The following is an 18,604-nucleotide window of genomic DNA, read 5'->3' as shown; positions in this document are numbered from 1 at the left end:
AGATGAGAAATGCTTGCAGACTGTCTTTGCCCAAAAGATACCATAGCTTGGGACTGAGAGACACGGAAACTCTGTTTTCTTGGTCACACCCATCCAGAGTTGATCTTCTGTCACACTGAGATGTCAGAGGATAGAGAGAGGTGTAGGCTGTGGCTCAAGAACCATAGACTCCCATTGTTCTTACCAAGATTTAGTAGAAAATTGCTCTATGTTTTTGGAATAAATTTCAGAGGCTTTTATGAATGCAACTTTTAAAATATAATTTTCACCAATTATAGTTGTTTCCCTGGAAAGCAAGTCTATGGAGTTTCTCATGGCACTATTCTGGAAATGGATCTCTCACTGTATATTGAAACACAGTGTTATTGTTACTACTTTTTAACACTGCCAGTATTCATTTAGATATACCATTTTCCTTCCCAGCTTCTATCAAGTATCAGTTTATTTCTCCAAACACTCTTTTATATTTACTTCAGTGCAAGTCTTCTGATGACAAATATTCTGTTTTTTCTTTGTCTTAAATGATTTTATTTCATTGGTTTTTGTAGGATATTTTAAAAGTAGATAGCAAAACATTGTTAGCATTATTGTTTTCAACATTTTGACAGTATCTTCACTGTCTTCTGGATTTCACAGTTTTTGTTGAGATACCAGCTGTCAGTCCAATCTTATTTTTTTCTTGCAAGTTAATGCTACATTTGGCCTTAACCATGAACATCCAAATTTTATTATTATTTTCTGCCTTTCTCATTTATGATTTATCTCCATGAGTTTACAATTCAAAAAATTACATCATTCAGTAGCAATATCTTTAACTGTAAAAGCAACAGCAATATTTGTAAAAGATACAAGGAACTATAAGCTCTGGAAGGAAGGAGAATGTCCCTCATAGCATTCTCAAATTAGGATAAATTGAGAGAGTTTAATAAAATGAAAATGTATTGGTAGGGTGTAAGGACACCATGAGAGATACAGTTGCAGTACCACCAGGGATGGTAATTGCAGAGTTGTTACTACCCTAGAAAGGAAGTGGTTATAGGAACCTTAGAGGATTGAGTTCTAGCTACCTTGAGAAGAACACAGCTTTCCCTGTAGAAGGATACAGCTAGCTTGAAGGCATCCCACAGGGAGCAAGACCAAGAATAAATAAAATCTAATCTTACAACTTTGAAGATCATTTGTCATTCTCTCTAGTTTCCTTTAGGTAATTTTGTTTGTTTTGTGTTTATGTTTTTGAGTGTTCTCATAAGTGTGATTTTCTTTGTTTTGATGCTGCTTGGAGTTTACAGGGTTTTGTGAATCTTGATGTCATCAGTTTTAGAAAGTTATTTGTTCACATATTCCTTATGTTTCCTCTATTACTTTTTCTTCTGGAATTCAAATTCTATTTTATACCCTAACTGTTAATATATCCCCTATACTCCTTACTTTGTTTTGTATATTTTCCATTCTTTTGTTTCTCCCCCATTCTAGATATTTTATTTTAACCAACTTTCTCTTTACTTATTCTGTTTATATGTGTGTAAACTGTTGTTAAACCTGCTATCTCCTTAACCTATTGAGATCTAAGTTATTGTACCTTTTAGTTCTAGAATTTTCATTAGTTTCTTTATGATTTTCAGTTCTTTGTCAAGTTCTCAAATAACCTGTGTCTTTTAAAGTATGTTCTTGGCTGGACGCAGTGGCTCACGACTGTCATTCTAGCACTTTGAGGGGCTGAGGCAGGCAGATCACCTTAGGTCAGGAGTTTGAGACCAGCCTGGCCAACATGGTGAAAACCCGTCTCTACTAAAAATATGAAACTTAGCCGGGCATGGTGGCGGATGCCTGTAATCCCAACTTTGGGAGGTTGAGGGAGGAGAATTGCTTGAACCCAGGAGGCAGAGGTCACAGTGAGCCGAGATCATGCCACGGCACTCAGCCTGGGCAATAGGGTAAGGCTCTGTCTCAAAAATAAATACATAAATAAATAAATAATAAAGTGTGTGCTTGATAACTCCATATTTTGGATCCTCTGTATTTTTAATTCTGTTATCTTCCATTATCTATTATTTCTCATATTTTTACCACATTGTCTTGTCTCCTTTTTTTCTGGTATGGGACTGTATATGAAGAGTTGTAAAAAAAAAAAAATGAAGCCTAGGATAATGTCGTCTTAATCTAGAGAAGGTTTGCCTTTGCTTCTGGTAGACAGTCTGAGCCACTAGCAGCCACAGATCATTTTGATCAAATTTTAGGAACTGAGACTTTTTGAAGCTGGGCTTTAGTAGGTTTCACAGCTGATTTCTTTCTGGTTCACACTTACAAATAAGACAGAGTCCATCAGAATCTCCATCTAAAGTTGCACTTTTTATTAGAGCTCCTCATCTTTGGCAGATGCTGAAGAGCAATCTTTGGTCTCTTAGCTCAGAAAGCTTTAAAATGTCTACTCAATGTCTCACTCTCTCAAATGTTTCTTCTGGTTTAGCAGATGCTTCTTGCAGAAAAGCTATCCCCAGATGTCTGGCTCATTTACCTGGATTTTCTTCCTCCAAAGGGCTTAAGACCTGTAATTTCTCATGCTTTGCTAGCTCTGTTAGGTATTCAAGCAGATGATTTTTATATTTTGTCCCTCTTTTTTTCCTTTATGATTTTATTATTATTTTTTAAATTTCCAACATTTATCTTAAGTTCAGTGAAGAGGGAGAGGATCAGGAAGAATAACTAGTCTTTCTTTTCTTATGTGCTCAGCAAGGGGGCTATTCTACAACACATTGTCAGCCATTCCTCAAAACAGAAACTCTGCAATCTGACTTCCAAACTCAACATAAGCAATATCTTTAAAAACCTAAAAATAAACTAACAAAAAAATCAGTGACTTCATGATACATTTAAAATAAAATCTAACTACCTAATTATTAGTATTTCTACAAGGTCCCACAAAAGCTGGACACAGCTTGTTTATTCAAACTTAACTAATGTCCCCTGAACTCACTGACTCCTACAAGATCAGCCTTTCTGTTCCTCATACACACCAAAGAAGCTCCTGTCACTCAGTCTTTGCATTTATTGTTCATCTTGGAACACTACTACCAGAGCTTTCCAAATGATTTATTCCTACAAATCCTTATCTTTGCTCAAATAGTTCCTCCTCAAAACATCCTAGCCTGCCCACCCAACTTAAGAGACTTCCCCACTCCCTCCTCTCTGTTATGAATAACACCATCTTTACTTGTTATACTGCATTTACTACAATCTGTAATTATCTTTACTTTTATTAGATTTTTATTTTAACATAGACAGAACTTTGTGAATCACTGTTGTGTCTTTAACACTAAGAATAACGCCTGGTACAGAGTAACTACTCATTAATATTTATTTAAATAAATGAATTATGGCCCATGACTATAAGTAAATTCATTATGTTCTTTGACCCTCTTTTCACCTTTTATTTTAAGTGGTGGTGATCATCATCCTAATACCTGCCATAACTGGTTGATAAAATACTAAACATGAAAATATCTGATGCCTACAAGATATTCAATAAATTTTTTTTTTTGCCTCCCTTTTTTTTTACTCTTTCCTTTTTCCAGGTAGTTACTGAATGATAAAATAAACACCACTTTATTTTTTGGCACAATCTATTATTCCCCTGAGGAGTCTAGTAAGGGTTCACTACTAATGCAACGTATTTATAGAATGGGGCCGGGAGCTTTCAAATTTCCCTGGAAAATACAGGATTTTTTCTTTTGGTGATTTCTCCTTGGTCTTGATAAAAACCTCCTTGATCCTTGAAAATAAATGTTTGCATAAGTGAAAAAAAAGAAATAAAATAAATATTTATCTGATTTGAGTTTGGCATTAATTTGTGTATAGCAACTGTATTGGAAATAGAGCAAAATGCTTGCCTTTGCTGTGAGTCCATTACTGTCACCTCCTGTTCCCTAGTCACTATCTAATTAAGGCATTGCCCGGATTTTATGTCCTAGAAGTGAGGTAGACAGAATTTATTTACTGCAGGACCCCTGGCTACATGATGGTTAAATGATCTGAATACATGTGGCTACTTACTAAATATGATTTGACTATTGTTTATTAGTGTTGAGACATTTTGGAACTTCAATTCCCATGTATTCCATTATTTCTGTTCTTAGATTTTTAATGAACAAGCACTTCACCAAGTAGATCTCATTAGCACAGACATATCAGGATTGGTAGATTTGTTCTATACTTCATTCCATGGGGGAACAGTACGACCACATTCTGCAGAGGTTGGCAGGGCTCTGGTCTGCTGCCATTGAGTTATAGAATATAAGATAATGCATGCATAATAGATTAGCAATTTGAAACAGTTCCTTCTTGATTTTATATATCCATAATACGTTAAACCTTGTTCCAGGAGAAGTCTTTCTATTAAGGAGGACTCAATTTATTCCATCAAATTATCTTCACTACCTGTATCTGGCATTAGGAACAAGAAATTCTTACTTATTAGGATCTCACACTAAAATTCTGTGCATTCTGTTTTGCTTGTAGATAGCAGAGTGACTACAATTTCTTGTGTTTAAATACTTTGTGACCCCATTAGAGAGAGAGCACCGAACAAAAATATTCTGTGTGTCATAAACAGTCATTATTTCTAGCACATACTGAAAATTACCAGTATCAATAAGGATATGAAAACCTTCAAATTAAAGTCGCAAGCTAAAACACAGTAAATAACCACTCTTTTTACAACAAATGTGAGGCTATGAGTCTATCAAATGTGAAACTGTAAGAACTGCATACACTATGAAGTTTAATATGTCTTGAGAATTTCCTTTTAGGTAGGCACATTGCTTATAATGTGTTCACTAGAACTACATTATAATTAGAAATATTTGAAAACTCCAGCTCTTGATGGAGTATATATCTAATAGTATTAATTGATTTTGACATTATTAATGAATTTATTCTGCTAAAGCAAATGCTGCTTTTGAAGTGAAAGACATGGTTTTAAATTTCAATAGTTATCTTAGAGACACATAAAACTGGCAAATGCAGATGCCTTTGAAAGTTCCTAATCACATAACCTGAGTTATTAATTAGGTCTTCTTTTTTGAACAACTTTAGTTATTGTTTTATAGACTACATTTCATTTTTGCAGCTGCTGTATTGGTTTGTATTTTCATCACAACTGAACAAATATTTATTTGTGAATCTTCTCGCTAGCAATGTATTTCACAAAAATTCTCTTGTGCATTTAAAATGTTTGATGTAGTTTCCAGTAAACCATAGTTATTAAATCTAAAATAGTGGATGAATTGCTTATATTCATCCCTTTATCATTCCTTCATTTATTCTTTAGTCACGAATTCATTTATAGTAACATTCTCTACCTCTTGAGGCTTTTATTTTTTATTATTTATTTATTTATTTTGATACAGAGTCTCACTCTGTCGCCCAGGCTGGAGTGCAGTGGTAGCATCTTGGCTCACTGCAACCTCTGCCTCCCAGGTTTAAGTGATTTTCCTGCCTTAGCCTCCTGAATAGCTGGGACTACAGGCGCACGCCACCACGCCCAGCTAAATTTTGTATTTTTAGTAGAGAAGGGGTTTCACCATATTGGTCAGGCTGGTCTTGAGCTTCTGACCTCGTGATCAGCCCATCTCAGCCTCCCAAAGTGCTGGGATTACAGGCATGAGCCACCGCGCCCGGCCACCTCTGAGGTTTTTAATCACATAAAACATGTATATGGGTTTAGAATAGTACCAGCATGTAATCAAAGCTCAGTAAACATTAGTTGTTATTATTATTATTATTATTATTAATTTAATTATTCAAACAATTGTTAGAATCCATTATGGACAGGTAGATGCTATGTAAAAATGATCAGTAAGACACATAAATATTTACACCTATGAAACAGATTCCATGGATAACCAACTGTACAAACATAAGTGTGTGCTGGGTAAGATGCTTTCCTATTAACCATGCCAGCAAAACACATAAACATAAAATGTCAAGCCCTTTTCAAAAATATCTCATTAGTAACATGTCTCCTTTTCTTAAAAACTAAGAATTCAGGGATTTAACAAAAGTTTTAGAGCTGTTTTCAATCATCGTAGTCTCTACAATAGAATGAACCCTACAGTGAGAGCTAGGGAAGTTGGTTCTAGCTGATAGCAAGTTGTCTGTATGACCTTGGGTAGGTCATTGAAACTTAGTGGGTCATGATATCTTCACTTGTAAAACGAAAAGCAAATATCCGGAAGATAAGGTCCAGGAATTTGCTGTTTAAGAACGCTCCTTAGGTGCTTTGATTACTAAAACCTAGCCAGCCAGTGTTACAAGGACTGCTAGCAATTCTCCTAAATCTTTTACACTGACAAGAACTTGAAAAACCAGTGAATGAGTAGATGATATGGTTCTGCTTTTTTGTGCAGTATATAAATGTTACATCTAGAAAGCCCCTAGTCTTAAGATGAGTGTTATTAATGCATTTGTCAATTAGACATTACTTTGGATTCAAAAAGGCATCAATTAAAATAACATCCATTTTGTGGCAATTAGACATGTCAGTTCTGCAGCTCAGTGTGAATGACTTTACAATCTCATAATTTTAATATCAATCTCAAAACAAAGGAAGCTTTGGCCATGAGAGGAGGAAATACAATTTTGAACTGCAGAGTGCAGATGAGATTTTCAGAGGCATTGTGACAGCCAAGGGGTAGAGTCAGGTATCCAGGTACTTGGTAGACAAAGAAGAAATTTTTGAAACTGAGACTTGATGTCAGAAAGAAGATGGGAATGCAGAATCTGTTCATCTGCTCATTTATTCCACAAATAGTTACTGAATTCTGGCATTATGCTAGCCACAAGTTTGCAGCACATGCAATTATAATATAGTCCTCAGTCTTAAAGTGATTAGAGCTTACTGACCAGCAATTCCCACTTTAAAAATTTGGCCTAGATCATGGTTAAACTGTTAAGCACCTTTAAAAATTATCTTACCAGGCCGGGCACAGTGGCTCACACCTGTAATCCCAGCACATTGGGAGGTCGAGGAGGGTGGATCATGAGGTCAGGAGATCGAGACCATCCTGGCCAACACGGTGAAACCCCATCTCTACTAAAAGAAATACAAATAATTAGCCAGGTGTGGTGGCAGGCACCTGTAGTCCCAGCTACTCGGGAGGCTGAGGCAGGAGAATGGCGTGAACACAGGAGGTGGAGTTTGCAGTGAGCCAAGATCGCACCACTGCACTCCAACCTGGGCGACAGAGTGAGACTCGGTCTCAAAAAAAAAAAGAAAGAAACAATTATCTTTCCTTTGTAATTTGATAAGACTAATTTATTCCAAAGTTTAGTTTCAGTGATAGTATCCTTCATGACCTTTGCCAAATCACATATAATCTCCATGATGATTTACTTTATATATTTTTCTTTGTATCAACTTGCTATTTATACCTAAAAATAATTGAGACAGCCAGGTGGGAGGCAGTCCCTGGAGAAACTCCAACCAGCCTCCCCACTGAGGTGGCGCCTCAGGAAGTTCATGCCCTTTGCAGTTGGGTGGAGCTTGGCCCCTCCTCTTCCTGTGTGAAACCTAGGATTGCAACCCTCTGGCAGGAAGCACTGTAGCGGAGGGTTTCTCCCTTGTTTTTTCCCCCTTTTCACCCAACAAAACCCTGCTTTACTCACCCTTTAAACCATCTGCGAACCTAAATTTTCATGGCCATGGGCCAAACAAGAATTTCATCTTTAGCTGAAGTAAGGAAAAGTCCTGCAACACAATTATTTAAAATATAAAGTTTAAATCAGTACCATAAGTAAGAAAGTAATACTGTTTGCCATAAATGTATGGTAACCATAAAAATAAATACAATGAAAACCAAATAATACCATTGAGTCATACTTAGATGCAATTTCCTGATCAGTGGTCAACAATGGCTTTCATGTTTTTAAGAATGGGTACTAGCAATCATTAGAAAGGTGTTAAAGATATATTTTCAACAAATTGTTGCTTTCTCCTTAACCCAAAGTACCCAAAAACAACAACAACAAAAAATCAAGTTACTAATGCTAATTCAATTATACATTATGCATAATAGGGAGAACACTAGGTTTAACAAATACAAAATTTCCTAACAGACTCTAAAACTAAACATTGACATTAAAATATATCCCCATACACAGGAACCCCCAAAATCTCGCTCTCGCCTGCCTGCTCTCTTGCTTACTTGCTCTTTCACTTGTCCCCTCCTCAAGGATCCAAGGTGCTCTGACCACAGCCTGCAGCTGGGATGGGAGACAGAGGAAGTGGCTTAGGGAAAATGAGACTGCGGTGCTGGTGGTAGGAAGATGTTGGGCAGGGACAAGCAGCAGGAGCAAACTATCGCTGAGGACGCGGTCATGACCAAGTATCAGATGGGTGGGTGACATCGCCAACTGGGTACTTTGGTCCTTGGTGGAAGCATCCAGCTCAGGTGTGTGGTTACTGAGCCTGTGTGAGGAAGGTGATGCCATGATTATGGCAGAAACAGGGAAAATCTTCAAGAAAGAAAAGGAAATGAGGAAAGGTATCGCTTTTCCCACCAGCATTTTGGTAAATAACTGTGTGTGTCACTTCTCTCCTTTGAGGAGTGACAAAGACTGTATTCTCAAAGAAGGTGACTTGGTAAAAATTGACCTTGGTGTCCATGTGGATGCCTTCATCGCTAATGTAGCTCATACTTTTGTGGTGGATGTAGCTCAGGGGATCCAAATAACAGGGCAGAAAGCAGATGTTATTAAGGCAGCTCACCTTTGTGTTGAAGCTGCCCTATGTCTGGTCAAACCTGGAAACCATAACGAACAAGTGACAGAAGCCTGGAACAAAGTTGCTCATTCATTTAACTGCATGCCAGTAGAAGGTATGCTGTCACACCAAATGAAGCAGCATGTCATTGATGGTGAGAAAACCATTATCCAGAACCCTGCAGAACAGCAGAAGAAGGACCATGAAAAAGCTGAATTTGATGTTTTCATCAGCATAGGAGAGGGCAAGGGCAAGGATGCAGAGCTACTATTTACAGAGGAGCCACTTCTAAATAATACAGACTACAAATGCAAACTTCACACACCTTCTTCAGTGAAGTGGAAAGGTGTTTTGATGCTGTGTCACTTACTTTAAGAGCATTTGAAGATGAGAAGTAGGCTTGGATAGACATGATGGAGTGTACCAAGCATGGACTGCTGCAACCATTTAATGTTCTCTATCAGAAAAAGGGTGAATTTGTTGACCAGTTTAAATTTGCAGTTCTGCTCATGCCCAGTGGCTCCATGCTGATGAGCAGTGGTCCCTTTGAGCCTGACCTCTACAAGTCTGAGATAGAGGTCCAGGATCCAGTGCTAAAGACCCTCCTACAGAATTCTTCAAGCTGAAAAACCCAGAAAAAGAAAAAAAGAAGGCCTCCAAGGCTGCAGAGAATGCCACCAGTGAGGAAACATTAGAAGAAAAGGAAGCTGGCAACTGGGGTGGGGCCTTCTCCCCAGATTGCTGCTCCTGCCTCATCCACTTCCCACTGTATCCCAGGCTCTGTGAAGTGCAGTTCTTCTTCTCCACCTGGGACCACCCGCAAAGCGGGGGTCTCCTTGACCCCATCCCAGTTCCCCAACCCACCCCCTTCCAGCAACAACCAACTCCAACTGACTCTGGTTTTGGGAGGTGAGGCTTTCCAACCACAAAAGACTACTTTAAATGAGAAAAAGAAATTGAATAATAAAAGCAGGAGTCAAAACCAAAAAAAAAAAAAAAAGAAAGAAAGAAACTTCCACAGATTCAACAACAAAAAAATGTCTTAGAACAACAGGAAGACTTCTTGGAACTATTAAGTGATTATACCAAGGTTGCAGAATACAGGTAAATACGCAAACATCAATCACTTTCCTATATATGAGCAAGGAACAAGTGGAATTTCAAATTAAAATATATCATCTACATTAACAACAATACTGTGAAACACTTAAGTATAAATCTAACAAAATATGTTCAAGATCTATATGAAGAAAATGACAAAACTCTGATGAAAGAAATTAAAGAACTAAATGCAGGGATATTCCATGTTTATTACTAGAAAGACTCAATATGATTTTTCCCAACTTGGTCTATAGATGTAACGTAATGCCAATCAAAATCTCAGCAAGTTATTTTGTGGTTATCAAAAAACTAATTATACATTTTATGTGAAGACGTAAAAGACCCAGAATAGCCAAAACAATATTGAAGGAGAACAAAATTGGGACTACTTGACTTCAAGACTTATTATAAAGTTACAGTACTCAAGACAGTATGCTATTGCAAAAAGAAAAAAAAAAATAGCCTGGTGCAGTGGTTCATGCCTATAATCACAACACTTTGGGAGGCAGAGGCAGAGGGATTGTTTGAGGCCAGGAGTTTGAGACCAGCCTGGACAACATAGTGAGACTCTGTCTCTACATAACAATTAAAAATTAGCTATGTATGGTGGCTTGCAACTGTAGTCCCAGCAACTCAGGAGGCTGAGGTAGGAGAAGAGCTTGAGCCTAGTGGTTTGAGGCTGCAATGAGCTACGATTATGCTGTCTCACCACTGCACTCAAATCTGGACAACAGAGTGATACTCTGTCTCTAAATAATAAAAATTTAAAAAGACAAATAGTTTAATGGAACATAACATAGAGACCAGTTAGAGACAAGGAATAAGCTCACACAAATGTCAACTGATCTTTGGCAAGGAAACAAAGACAATACGATGGAGAAAAGATAGTCTTTCAACAAATAGTGCTGGAGAAATAGGACATCTACATGCAAAAAAAAATTTTTTTAAAGGAATCTAGGCACAGACTTCACATGCTCCACAAAAATTATTTTGAAATGAATCGTAGATGCAGATGTAAATGTAAAATGCAAAACTACAAAACGATAACACAGGAGAAAATTTACATGACCTTTGACTTGGTAATGACTTTTATATGTAATACCAGGGGCATGATCCATTAAAGAAATAATTGATAAGATGAACTTCATTGAAACTGAAAACTTCTGCTCTGCAAAATGCGCGATTAAAAGAATTAGAAGACAAGCCACAGACAAGAAAGCATTTGCAAAAGTCACAACTAACAAAGGACTAGTATCCAAAATAGACAAAGAACTCTTAAAATTCAACAATAAGAAAATGAGCCACTCAGTTGAAAATGGGCAAAAGACCTGAACAGACACCTTATGACAAAGATACAGAAGACAAGTATGCATATGAAAAAGTACTCATCATCACATGTCATTAGAAAATTGCACATTAAAACAACAAGGACATACCACTACTCACCTATTAGAATGGCCAAAATACAAAACACTGACAAGAGCAAACGCTGACAAGGATATGGAGCAACAGGACCTCCCATTCATTGCCAATGGGAATGCAACATGGCACAGCCAATTTGGAAAACAGTTTGGCACTTTCTTACTATACAATTTAGCAATTCTGCTCCTTTGTGTTTATCCAAATAAACTGTAAACTTATGCCCACACAAAAACCAATACATAGATGTTTATAGTAGCTTTAATTTCCATAAACTCTTGATTTATTTAAATATAAATTTCTTTATAAACTGAAAGCAACCCTGATGTCCTTTATTAGGTGAATGGAGAGATAAACTGATAATCTAATTTATTCAACACTCAGAAGAAATGAGCTATCAAGCCATGAAAAGACATGGAGGAACTTTAGAAGCATTCAGATTGGTGAAAGATGCCAATCTAAAGGGGCTACACATGCAGTATTATTCCAACTACATGACATTCTAGAAAATGCAAAGCTATGGAGACAGTAAAAAAAATCAGTGATTGCCAGGGATTAGTAGGAAAGGAGGGTAAATACATGGAGTAAAGAGGATTTTTAAGGCAATGAGGTTATCCTGTATGATACTGTAATGGTGATCATGTCACACATTTGTCGAAACCCATAACGATGTACCACTACTATTTATCCATAGAATTTTAAGAATCCATAGAATGTAGCACACCGATAGGAAACCCTGCTATAAACTATGGACTTTTGAATAATAATGATGCATTAATACAGATTCATTGATTGTAACTAATACATCACTCTGGCGTCAGATGTTGATTACAGAGGAGGCTGTACAAGTGTAAGGACAGCCAGTGTATGGGAACACTGTACTTTCTGCTCAATTTAGCTGTGAAACTAAAACTGCTCTAAGAAAATAAAGTCTGCTTAAAAAAAAAAAGATACGGGAAAAAAGATGCATCCCCATTACATTCCTCTATTTTTTTTTTTAATGTAAATGGATTCATCTTATTTTGTGGAGTTTCAGTAATTGATCAGTTCATGGAGAGGTTGTGTTCCCAGGTCAACTTGTATGTCAATTGTTGGAACTCAGAACAAACTTTTCCAAAGAGACAACTGTTAAATTGAACTAAATATGTCCTGAGAAGGACTCCATACTTCTATTTTTGAGTCTTTGTGGGGAACTGCAACCTAACTTAATATAATAGGTAGACAAAATTGAGAACCTACCTTGGGGGTGTGCACCTGTAACAGTGGCTGAGTCTTGGCCAATCCCAGCAGCCATACCTCAACCATTCATACACTGTCGAGTGTTCAAACTGTGTTCAAATAAGGCAAACACTGAGTTGTAACCAATCCAGTTGTTTCTGTACCTCGCTTCTGATTTCTGTAGGTCACTTCCCTTTTTTTGTCTATAAATCTTCCACCACATGGCTGTGCTAGAGTCTCTCTGAATCTGCTGTGATTCTGGGAGCTGCTCGATTCGTGAATTGTTCATTGCTCAATTAAACTCCTTTACATTTAATTCAACTGAACTTTTTCTCTTAAGACAACGTTCTCAGAGTGTTTCAATTCCTGTTTTCATCTACAAAAGCTTTTTCAGCTCAGTCCATAGCTGAGCATCTGGACTTAATATTTAAAAAACCCAATATGTTAGGTATACCAGTTAGAGCTTTCTACCCATTCTCATAAAAGTAGAACTGTATGAGTTCTGAATTGCTTTTATTTGAATCTCTGCCCCAGCATTTTTGAATAAAAAAATAGGGTAAGAATTATAGATTTATGGGGGGGGGGGTTCCTGGATAATATACCATACTTGGATGTACAGCAGAGACTACAGCTGGGTGTAAATCTTTGGAGGTTACAGGTTTGGAAGTTGGAGAAAGCATTTATGTGTGGATTACTAGTAAGTGTTTTTTTTTTTTCTTTAGCTAAGAGTTTCTAACTTACGCCGATATTCTTCCAAATATGAGAATCATAATCATGGCTCATATTTAGTGGGTGGTTTTATGTGCATGAAATTAAACTAATGACTTGGTATGGATTATCCAGTTAATCCTCAAAACAACCCTAAGAGATAAGTACTGTTATTATCCCCATTTTACAATAAGGAATTTTAAGCTTGGATAGTTTCAATAACTTGCCCAAAATCTCAGATTTAATAAGTGGCTATGTCTGGATTTAAATTGACTTAGTCTGCTAGTAGAGCTCAAACATCTAACTACTGCTTAAGGAAGTAGCTCAAATAAGAAAAAAAGAAAGAAAATGCCTGTTTAAAAATCAGCCTTGCTATTGGACTTGTGTCCATAAACACATAACATGACCAGAAAAATACACTAAAATAATTTGGGGCTCTGAATAATTCAGGTCATGAAATACTATGCTAACCCAAAGAATCCAGGTAAGTCTCCAAAGCTCAACACGAGTTTATTTACCTGAAAAATTGTGCCTAGTCACCTCTGTTTTAATTTGAAGAACTGAAAGAGGAAGCAAAAATGTATTGCCTTCAAACTGACATGTGCATAATAATTTTTTATGTCACATCCACGGTTCTTTTGCTTTTACTAAGTGAACCTCGGCTGAAACAATACTTAGTTTCCTGTTTGATTATTTTGTAATAAGCCTGGGCTAAATACTGGAAAGAATACTATGAAGAGAACAGAGCAATAAGCAGAGAACAGAGTAAATGACCTATCTGAGCAGTAGCATCTTTGATTCTTTGATCTGGGGAAACCTCTGATCAATGCAGCATGCAAAGGCGTGGGTCAGGGGTTCCCTCTGCATCAGTGGTGAAAGAGACGCTTTGCCTAACTGCCACTCAGGGGAAACAATCCGGCTGAAGCTGGAGGAGCAGAAGAGAGAGGGAGTGAGAGACCCAGTAGGGAGCCTGCACAGAAGCATTCACACCATGGGCTATTACGGCATGACCCGGAAGGCAGTGATGTGAAGTGCATCACAAAAACAGGACTAGCCTTGTAAGCTTCTAAAACTGAGTTTTAAGCATCTGTGATCTACCTCTTGAACATGTGTATCTCTCCGTAGGAAGGAGGATGAAACAGCTGCACATGTTTTCTCCAGTGCTAGAGACCTGTCATCAGCACTGCATTGTTTACATGTGGCTATAAGGTCTTTAAGCCCAGGATCCCTTAGCTATACAGCAGGGACAGATATTTACATGACAGCTGTGTCAATTGGAAGCAGCCTTGTGAGCTTGTTTGTTTCACTGAAGCTCCAGTCACCACCACCTGCCCCCTCCCCCACTGCCCCAAAGACACAAATCTAATTCTTCCCTCTTTTTAAAATGAACTCCATGTTAATAATAGAACTGCAGTGCAGATGCTCAAAATGGAAATAGCTGGCATTTCCTTAACAAGACTCATAATTCTGCTAGAAATAATGGATTTCAAGTGAAATAGCTCGAGTCCAAGAAGAGTGGTTATAATTCATGACCAGACGCCCAAATGAAATCAAAATCTGGGAAACATGCAAAGTGCTAATTTTCTACATCAGTGGAATTTATCAAGTTCCTACTGATTAATTTGAACAGTGGTTTGGTTGTTCAATTGATAGAGCTTTGTTTGCCTTGCAAAGACATCTGAATGACATTGATTTAAATATTATTGCAACTTCCTGGTTTTCTGAAAAGCTTTTAACACTGTAAAAACCCTCTGAATCACAAGTGGCTAACATTAAGTGTTTTATTTTATTTTATTTTATTATTCTTTACTATGTGAGGCAAGATTCCTATTTGCTTCACCAATGAGGTGAAGAGCACTGTATCTTTGAAGAACAATTACCATGTGTATTTCAAGAAGTGGTTTTTAATTCATTAGTGTTGCTTTAGTTTATGATTAGTTTTTCCAAATAAAGTACTTATTCTATAATAATGACTATTTACAATTAGCTTAGCTGAAAAATAAACCACTACTAAAATGCTTACCAATAGCTCAATATTGATAATATACCCTGATGTGTTTTGAATGCGTCTCCCAAACTTCCTGTGATGGAAATGAAGTCAGGTGCAGTGGCTCATGCCTGTAATCCCAGAACTTTGGAAGGCCAAGGCAGGAGGATCACTAGATCCTAGGAGTTCAAGACTAGCTTGGCAGCATAGTAAGACCCTCATTTCTACCAAAAAAATGAAAATTAGCTGGGCGTGGTGGATGTGGTGGCACATACCTGTAGTCCCAGCTATTCAGGAGGCTTTGTTGGAGGATCACTTGAGCCTAGGAAGTGGGAAGTGGGGCCTAATTGGGTGCTGTTTGGGTCATGAGGACACTGCTCTCATGAATAGATTAATGCTGTCATTGTGGGAATCAATTCATTATTGTGGGAACGAGTTCTTTTTAGGTCAAGTCTGGCTCCCATCTTGCTCTCTCTTACTCACTGTTGCTCTTCCACTTCCACTATGGGATGAGGCAGCAAGAAGGTCCTCACCAGATGCTGGTACTTTTATCTTAGATTTCCCAGACACTAGCATTGTTAGAAAATAAACTTCTATCCTTTATAAATTATTCAGTCTATGGTTGTTTGTTACAACAACACAAAACAAACTAAGACAAGACCTAAAACCTCTTTTCCACTATCTTACAATGTAAAATAGAAAATTGTTGTCTGACTTGGTATGTAAATAATGCCCTCTACTCTCACACTAAGCTGTCTATGTCCTAACCCCAGAATCTACGAATGTTACTTTATCTGGCAAAATAGACAATGCAGATGTAATTAAGTTAAGGACTTTCTAATAGGGAAGTTATTCTGGGTTATCTGGGTGGGCCTGATACAATCACAGGTGTCCTTATAATGGGGAGGCTGGAAATTAGGGTGACTGAAGGCTACAGAATAGTGGAAGCAAAGAGAGACTTGAAGGTGCTCCACTGCTAACTGAAAATGGAGAAAGGGCCACAAACTGAAGAATGTAGCTCTAGGAACTGACAAAGGCAAAGAAATAAATTTTCCCCTAGAGCTCCTGAGAGAGCCTAGTCTTGTCAACACCTTGGTTTCAACCCTTGTTGGTTTCAGAGCTGGAAGATAATAAATTTGTATTACTTTAAGCAACTAAGTTTGTGGTAATTAGTTACAGTAACAATAGGAAACTAATAAACTAATACATTGACTAACCCCAGGACTTAGAGCAATTAATGCCCTTAGATTGGTGGAAGGAGTGACTATTTCATTAGAACTAGACAACATAGGCTAAAATTTAGTATATTCATTTAGCTTAAGGTACAAAATTTCTAGTCATTTTAAAGTGAAACACAATCATCCTACTCTGAGGCCATGTTAGGTGATTTAGGATTCTGTTCAGCTGAACATGGCTGGTCCCAAAAGCAGCATGCCTTTGGAATACCCAAAGGGTTCTGAAAGGACTGAGATAATAAATGAGCTGTCCAATTATTCAGGAAATTATTAACAGGTGTTGTACAATTCATGTTCTGTCATTATACATCATTCATCAAGTTAACAGCTTCAAATTGTTAATTGAGGGTCATACTTCTCTAAGTCTTTTTTTTAAATTCCAATATATCAATACACAAAATCCCCATTTGTTACCTTATTAAAGTGGCGAAGAAATTTTCCAGAAGGGCAGTAGTGTAGAACTTGGGTTTTGAAGTCAGAGAGAATGCAGGTTCAAATCCCAGCCCTACCATTGGTTGACTTTGTGACCTTGAGGCAGCAGCCCAATCTCCCTGAGCCTTTGTAAATGTGGAAAGAATCCTTTCTGTAGGCTTGTTGTAAAGATGTAATGAGATGAAGATGATCACTGATTATCTGAGAATATCATCAAGGTGGCATCATCTTCAGCATTGAAAACCTCATCCCAGAGAGTCTTGTCAGTCCTGAAGATCTAGGGTTTAACTTGAGGTCCAAAACCTACATTAAAGTTTCTAAAGAAAGAAGACTGATCTGGCTGGAAAAATATATCTCACCTGCCACTGAGTTGTGAAGAATGTGAAGTCCAGAAGTGGACAAAATCAAGGCCATAGAAGCTGTACTGTTCTCCTGATAGGATCTTTTCACATGCCACCACTCCTTATTTCTTACTTCTTAATAACAGAAGGTAGATATCGCTATGGAAAAATCTGATTCTTCTCTGGAAATATATGGTTTAAAATGAAAATAGCTTTGGAAAACTCATAGAAAATTAGGATCTTGGGTGAAAAAAATCTCTAGGTTTTCACCATTCTACCCAGAAGGTGGGTTAGAAACCACAATAATTGCTGGGCATGCTGGCACACACCTGTCATCCCAGCTACTCAGGAGACTGAGACTGGAGAATCCTTGAGCCCAAGAGGTCAAGGCTGCAGTGAGCCATATTCATTCCACTGCACTCCAGCCTGGGCGACAGAGCTAGATCCTGCCAAAAAAAGAAAAAAAAAAAAAAAAAAAGAAACTGCAATAAATCATATCTAATTAATTTTCCTTGGCTAAGTCACATAATCTAAATTAGAAAACAATTAATTGATTATTTACTGATGTTTTTCTTCCTAATCACCTATAACTAGAAGTTAAATGAGGTTTGAACATAAAATGTTTCTTATCTATTAATTAATGATGCTTAGTTTTTGTTAAACTAGTTTTCAGAATGGTTTGAGAATGGCCATTACGGAAAGAATAATAAACTAGACATGAAGATTCCTGAAATTTAATTTTAATTCTTCCACTTTATATATATAGAAACTCTATGTATATAAATCCATGAATTTCTAGTTTCTTCATTCAAAATTAGAACAAAATTTCTCCTTTTCAAGATTACATAGGTAAAAATGCCTGGCATGTAGTATGCCTACTTTTCAGGGCATATTCTCTACTTTTGCTTATAAAGCAAATGCAGACTTTAGTCCACAAACACAAACATGTAAGAAATATAATGTGGATTTATTAGTTTGTCCAGTACTCAATGCTGAACTCAAGGGTACTGAGTTCCTGTGGGATAAAAACTATAATCTGAGTTCATCCTCAAGGCTTACTTCTCCAACAATGAAAATGTTTTCTTGTGGGAACAAAATTGCCTGAGTTTCAATCCTGGATCCATCAGTCATTATTTCTATGATCTTGTCCAAGGTATTTTACCTTTTCTGCTTTATGGTACTCACCTGTAAAGTGGGTATAATAGCAATAGTTTCATCATGGAATTGTGTGACGATCAAATGAGTTAACATATGAAAAACACTTACAATGGAACTAACACATAGTGAAACCCTTAATAAATTCTAGCTATTATTTTTGTATTATTATGTGGCACTACCAAGTTAATAGTTGGTAACTGAAAGTTGATGGAGTTAGGACAGGGAAGACATGTGCAGCTCTGCATCT

At 37.2% G+C, this 18,604-nt stretch overlaps 1 pseudogene; it reads left to right on the top strand.

Moving 5' to 3' along the window:
- The first annotated feature begins 8,322 nt into the window (after positions 1 to 8,322).
- The window catches only part of LOC108516186 (proliferation-associated protein 2G4-like), an 80,033-nt pseudogene continuing 69,751 nt past the window's right edge, over positions 8,323 to 18,604 (top strand).

The sequence above is a fragment of the Rhinopithecus bieti genome, unplaced genomic scaffold (genome assembly GCF_001698545.2).
Source record: "Rhinopithecus bieti isolate Rb0 unplaced genomic scaffold, ASM169854v2 scaffold_35900, whole genome shotgun sequence".
In the NCBI taxonomy this organism is placed as follows: Eukaryota; Metazoa; Chordata; class Mammalia; order Primates; family Cercopithecidae; genus Rhinopithecus; species Rhinopithecus bieti.
Note: the sequence above shows the minus strand (reverse complement) of the source record. Positions and strands in the feature narration are given on the sequence as shown.